Source organism: Hipposideros armiger, unplaced genomic scaffold, assembly GCF_001890085.2.
Source record: "Hipposideros armiger isolate ML-2016 unplaced genomic scaffold, ASM189008v1 scaffold_48, whole genome shotgun sequence".
NCBI classification, from domain to species: domain Eukaryota; kingdom Metazoa; phylum Chordata; class Mammalia; order Chiroptera; family Hipposideridae; genus Hipposideros; species Hipposideros armiger.
Genome location: NW_017731398.1, coordinates 1,490,151 through 1,496,796, shown reverse-complemented (window position 1 = coordinate 1,496,796; position 6,646 = coordinate 1,490,151). Strand labels below are relative to the sequence as shown.

The window sequence follows — 6,646 nt, the reverse complement described above, 5'->3', positions numbered from 1 at the left end:
TCTCTCTCTCTCTCTCTCTCTCTCTCTCTCTCTCTCTCTCTCTCTCTCTCTCTCTCTCGTGCTCTCCTGTCAAGAAGCTATTTAACAAATTGAAAAACTGCTGTTTGACCACCTGGCTCTCTCTCCATGTCTCTTTACATGTTTATCAGGACTCTCTTTCCTTTCTTAGGTCTTGGTGGCCAGGGGCTGGTATGTTTCAGATGTGGACTTTGTCGGCAGGAGTGGCCCTATGTAGGGCTCCAGTGGAATAAACCAGAGAACCAGGTGATGGGCACCTGGTTAATAATACCTTGTTTCCCATTTGTTCATCAGGAACCCCACAGGGTGGAGGCAAAGCCTGCCTGTCTCGCTCTTCTTGTCCGTTGGCAGAGATCCCAAATAATGCCATAAACAAGGTAGACATGATTCCTCTCTCACGTAAGGTCTGCACTATGGTGGCAGCCTTGCTCCATAAAGATGTCAAGGGCCCAGGCTCCTTCTAACTCGTGGCTGCCCGATACCTAGGCTGTTGCCCTCAGCTCCATGGTCTAAGTGGGCTCACCTTCTCATTTGTATTCCAACTGGCATGGAGCAGAACCATGAGATGGACCGGGGACATGGAGGGTGAGCCCCTTCATCTAAGGAAGGTGTCAGCAAACTGCAGCCTGTGGGCTGGCCACCTGTTTTTGTAAACTCACATTTTATTGGAACATAGCCACTCTCATTTGCATATTGTCTAAGCTGAGTAGCTGCAACAGAGATAATATGGCCAACAAAACCTAAAATATTTACTTTCTGGATCTTTAAGAAAAAGTTTGTTAGGTATCTCAAAAAACTGGAAATGGAACTACCGTATGACCCAGCAATTCTACTCTTGGGTATCTAGCCAGAGAAACCCAAGATGCTAATTCAAAAAAATATATGCACCCCTATGTTTACTGCAGCGCTATTTACATTGGAAACCAAAATGCCCATCAGTTGACGACTGGATTAAGAAACTGTGGTACATTTATACAATGGAGTATTGCTCCATTACTCTGCTATAAAAAAGGAAATCGTACCATTAGCAACGATATGGATGGACCTAGAACAGCGGTTCTCAACCTTCCTAATGCCACGACCCCTTAATACAGTTCCTCATGTTGTGGTGACCCCCAACCATAAAATTAATTTCGTTGCTACTCTGTAACTGTAATTTTGCTACTGTTATGAATCGTAATGTAAATATCTTTTTGTTTTCTGATGGTCTTAGGCGACCCCTGTGAAAGGGTCATTCGACCCTCAAAGGGGTCGCAACCCACAGATTGAGAACCGCTGACCTAGAGACTATTATGTTAAGTGAAGTAAGTCAGTCGGAGAAGGACAAATACCATATGATCTCACTTATATGTGGAATCTAAAAAACTGAAATGAATGAGCAGAGTAAACAGAAATGGTCTCAGAGGTACTGAGGAAAAACTGATGGTTGGGAGGGGGGTGGGGATGAGGGAGAAGGGGAAGGGATTAGACAGCATAAATAGGTAACTACAATATTGCCACAGGGTTATGAAAGACAGTTTGGGGAACATAATAATGTTGTAAATATTTTGTAGGGTGTCAGGTGGTCACATGACTTGTTAGGGAGACCACTTCATAGATGGGGTAGAGGCGTGATCACTGCACTGTACACCTGAAGCTGATGTTGTATAATATTGTATGTCAACTATAATTGAATATATATATATAGTCACGGGATGTGGAGTATAGTGTGGGAGTGGAGTCAATGGAATTGTAATAGATATGTATGATATTGGGGGGGGGAGTGGGGCGGCGGATTGGGGAGGGGGTTGTCACCTCGAGGGGTAAAAAGTATAACTATTGCACTGTGTTGTACACCTGAGACTAATTTAAAAATAAAATAAAATGAAATAAAAATAAATAAAAAGTTTGTTGGCCCCTCTTCTCTATGATCCAGAGGCTGCCTACTTGACTTCTGCTCACACTCCATTGACTAGACTTTAGTCACATGGATACACCTAGCTGCAAGGGAGGCTGGGAAACATAGTCTTTGCTAGTGGCCATTCACTCATCTAGACTATATTAGTTATTGGTAATAGAAAAAAGGGAGGATGACTATTGCAGGACAACCAGCTATCTTTCCTATGCTGGGTCAAGTGTCCTCAGTCAGATTTTGGTGCCTGTCATTTTAAAATTCTGAGTTATAAGCCAGGTTCCTATATTCATTTATAACCATGTGGATTTTTTTTGTCGCCCCTGCCTTCCCTTCCTCATTCGGATATTTTGCCACAGCAGAGCCACTTTCCTCTGAGTCTCTTTCCTGAATGTCTTTGTCTTCAGGTGAGGAGCAAGTGCCTGGCTGTGTCGGGCTCCCTTTCATGTCCAGGCACACAGTCTCTGTTGGCGTGACTGCGCCACTTCACCATTCCACATCTTTGTCAGGACTTCGTCCAAAGCAGCAATCCCCCTCCACTCTGGGAATGGGAGGCATCCCCCAGGCAAGTTAGGAACTTGCTGCACTCTTGGTGGTGGGTGAGTAGGAGTCCTAGCAGAAGTCCCAAAAGATAAGGTCCCTCCCACCCTTTCCTACCACAGCCTCTCTCTGATCCCTCTGTGAAATGGACCCGGCCTTTCTCCCATTCTCTCCCTCAGTGGCAACTTCTCCTCACGTTGCCCCCTCAACATGCAAGCTCGGCTTTGGGGATTTTTGAAGCAGGCATGTAGCTTCTTAACCACCCTGGCGGTAATCCCGAGTGTGGCTTGGGGTTAATTTTCACTGCCAGAAGCGGTAACCCCAAGCCACACTTTTTCAAACTTTATCATACCTGGGATGCCTACTAGACTCTTGTTTGGACAGATTTAAGTGAGTAATTCCTAAGAATTACAGGCCTACAATATAAAACAACAAATTTCCATGCAAAACAATGTACCACTTTGGGTACAAAATTACTGACATAATCAGAACGCCAGGGAGGTTAACACTCTTCCTTCAAAATCGGTCTGCCTCTTTGAAATGCCCTCCCAAGACTATATCCATCTTTAGCCCCATCACATCATCTTGGTTACACCCACAAGATCAAATTTACCATCCACGGTTCTGGCTTCAATCTTCGACTCGCTCATGACTCATACACTGTCTGCACGTAAGTGCAGAAAAACTTAGAATCAGGTCTGGGGCAAATCTTGAAACTATTATGTACTATGTGAGAAACAAGGGAAAGTGCTAAGGGTCCTCTGCTCAGAAAGGAAAGCCTAGATGGCCACCATCTTCAAACAGTGAAGGGCTGTCATATGGAAAAGGGATTGGAACATTTCTTATAAGGTTTCTATAAGATTTGACTTTAAAAAAAAACAATGAGTAAGCATTACTTTGGTTAAAAAACAAAAACAAAAAAACAAAAACAAAAACAAACAGTAAAGATATGCACATGAGATGGGATGGCCCAGCATGGCAAAACTGGGGTGAAAGGGAACACTTTTTGATTCAAAATAAAAAAGAACCTTCTAAGAAGCAGAGCCGTCCAATACAAAATGGGTTGTAAAGAGGGACAGTGAGATTCTTGTTTTGATGGTATTCCAGCAAATGATGAGTGACTACTTGATCCCACGTGGAATGCAGAGTGTAACAAAGTAGCTATCCTAGGCAGTATCCTTTTGATTACAAAGTAATAGGGGCCTTCTCTCTGTAGCTCAGGTTAGAGGGCATTTCCAGGAGAGAATTCAGCACTCATTGAATCTGAGGAAAAGCCAAGCAACCTGGCTGCAGGAAGGGTGGAAATGAGCTCAGGTCCAGGCCAGCCCCACTGTGGTGACTCAGCTCCCAGCTCTGTTTCTGGAGTTTTTTAGTTCAAATTCTTTCCTGAGAATCTGAAAGGCCATTGACAAGACTGGGTTTGGCTTCCCCCGAGTCAGGCGTTTGTTTGGTCCTAGTTCAATCAGTGATGGTCATGGGAGTAGAGTGTCGTGATTCAAACATAAGAGCATGGTGACAGAGACATCCATGCCATGGGTGTAAAAATTCTCAGAAAAGCTGGGAGGGGCTGGTACCCTCAAAATGATGGTTAGGGTCCTGTCCACACTCAGGGCTCACTGATTCTGAGTCACGAGTCATTCCAGGCAGACGATATTCTTCGTGTGGTTGTAAAGATGTCAGGACAATTCATGTTCAGCTGAAGGCGGGCGCTTGAATTAACGTGAGGGGCCAGCAGGGATGAGAGCAGGGCCATGGGAGGCAGCAGTGGGAAGGAGTAGATGCAGCCCACTGGGCAACCCACCGGACTTGAGGGGTTGCCCACAGAGATGCGCACTGCCTAGGACAAAGCCATCCATGAGCTGAATTACAAGTTACACTGCATCTGTGTAAATACAGTTTTTTCTCCCATGCAGTTTTAAAAGGAACGCTTAAATTGTAGAATAGTTTTAGGTTTATAAATAGGCTGCACAAATAAGACACAGTTCTCACATATCCCACACCCAGCTTCTGCTATGGTTAGCATCTTACATTACTATGGTACCTTCTCACAACTAACGAACCAATGTTAGTATATTATTAACTATACTCGATACTTTCTTTGAATTTCCTTAGTTTTCCCCTAATGTCATTTTTCCATTCCAGGATCCCATTCAGATACCCGTATTAGTTTCCCAGGGCTGCCATAACAAATTACCATAAAAGTGGTGTATTAAAACAATAGAAATTGATTCTCTCACAGTTCTGGAGGTCAGAAGTCGGATCCGTAGGGCACGCTCCCTCCGAATCCTTCCATGTCTCGTCCAGCTTCTGGCGGCTCCAGGCATCCCTTGGCTTATGCCTTGGAGCTGAGGAGTCCAATTTGTTTCCCTCTTTTCATGGCCTTCAATATGTATTGTCACGTCCTGCGTGGCAAGGGCAAATGGGACTCGAGAGGGGCGACGCAGATTGAATAAGAACAAGAGACAGAAGTCAGATAAGAGCGAGACCAAGGGACTCAGCCAGAGAAGACTGAGCCCCGAATCGGGTCGACGCATGGCTTTTATTGAAAATTTTCAAGGAAATAAAAACTGCTGTGAATTAGTAACCGTGTGTTATTGTGTGCCTTAAGGCTGTTTTCCATTAACCCATCCCATTGTATTCCAACAAATGCTATGCCTTCATACATCACTACACAGCCCCAGGACACTGACGTTACTGTGTCCTCCCGTAATGGGCAGATAACTGATATTATTCCATCAGGTCCCAGTCATACTGAGACACCCCCCGAGAGAGCTTTACCGATATCATTCCACCGGGCCTCAGTCATACTGAGACACTCTCTCATGACTAATAGGATCAGGAGCTAATGCAGCCGGGGTGGTCTTGTAATCGGCTATAAGGCAACAATGTATCTCTGTGCCCATGTGTCTCAAATTGCCCTCTCCTTTCTCTTATAAATCATTGGACTTAGGGCCTAGCCTACATTCAGGATAATCTCATCTTCAGATACTTAATTACACCAATATGACCCAATTTCCAAATATGGTCAAACTCACAGGTACCAGGGGTTAGGACTTGGGATATATTTTTTGAGGGGACAAATTCAACCCACTACAACCCACCACATTACATTTAGTCTCCTACAGTGATGCACACACTGGTGATAGTCCCAGGGGAGCTGGGACAGGAAAAGGGGATTAGTTGGGTGGCTGCAGAGAGCAAAGCAAAGGCCTGGTCATGGGGTATGAAAATCAGGTCATGACTCCACTCTGCAGAGCTAAGGAGGAGGCCTGAGACCCTGAGGACAGGAACCCCAAGGCAGCTTGTGGAGGTTGCCAGGAACAAGGCCAGTGCCCAGTGGAACCCAAATCCATGATGGAGCAGAAGCAGCACCTAGCTGACCGGGGCCGAGCAGGGTAAGTGCTGACCAGGCTCCATATTCCCTTTGCCTCAGGCCGACATTAGCTGGGAAGTCTGACCTGACAGAGCGGGTGAAGGTATAGGAGCCCAGTGATTACGGGGACAGGTATATCACAGGTCACTGCAGCCAAAGCTACTGGGGAATTGAGAACTGAGATGGGAACAGCAGGGACAAAAGGGAGGAGGAGGGGGCGTGCTGTGTAATAGGACCCCGAGATGGGGGCTCAGGGGCTGGGAAAACATCTAGAAGTCTGACCTGCTGGTCAGAGGGGTTGGGGTGGGGACAGAAGGCAGAGGAAGGGGTAACGGCAAGTATACAACAGACTTCCCTGACTGCTAGCAGCCCAGCAAAGACACTAAACACCATGGCTTGTAGAACTATATGGCCTGGATTCAAATTCTGCCTCTTCATCTCCCCAGTTGTGTAACCCCGGGCAAGTTACTTAACCTCTCTGGGCCTCAACTAGGGATAATAATAGTACCTGCCTTCATAGGGTTGTCGTCAAGATTGAGTGAGAATATAGGAAGCACTGAGAACAGTGCCTTGCACATGGTGCTGTGTACACATATGTCAGCAGTACAATTATGTAGTGTGAGCATTAACCAATAGTCCCCAAATTGTGTTCCACGGAATCTTCAACTAAGAGATGCTTCCATCAAAAAGGTTTTTACTGGGCCAGCCGAGTAGCTCAGCTGGTTAAGAGCTCGCTTGGGATCACCAGCTCTGAGCAGCAGGGCCTCGGTTCGGATCCCACATTGAGGGCCAGTGACGCTGCGCCCTCTACAGCTAAGGTAGTG

At 45.9% G+C, this 6,646-nt stretch overlaps 1 protein-coding gene across 7 annotated transcripts in view; it reads right to left on the bottom strand.

Annotated features, from left to right (window-relative positions):
* The window catches only part of SLC28A1 (solute carrier family 28 member 1), a 61,449-nt gene that overhangs the window by 10,833 nt on the left and 43,970 nt on the right, over positions 1 to 6,646 (bottom strand). The window lies entirely within an intron of this gene.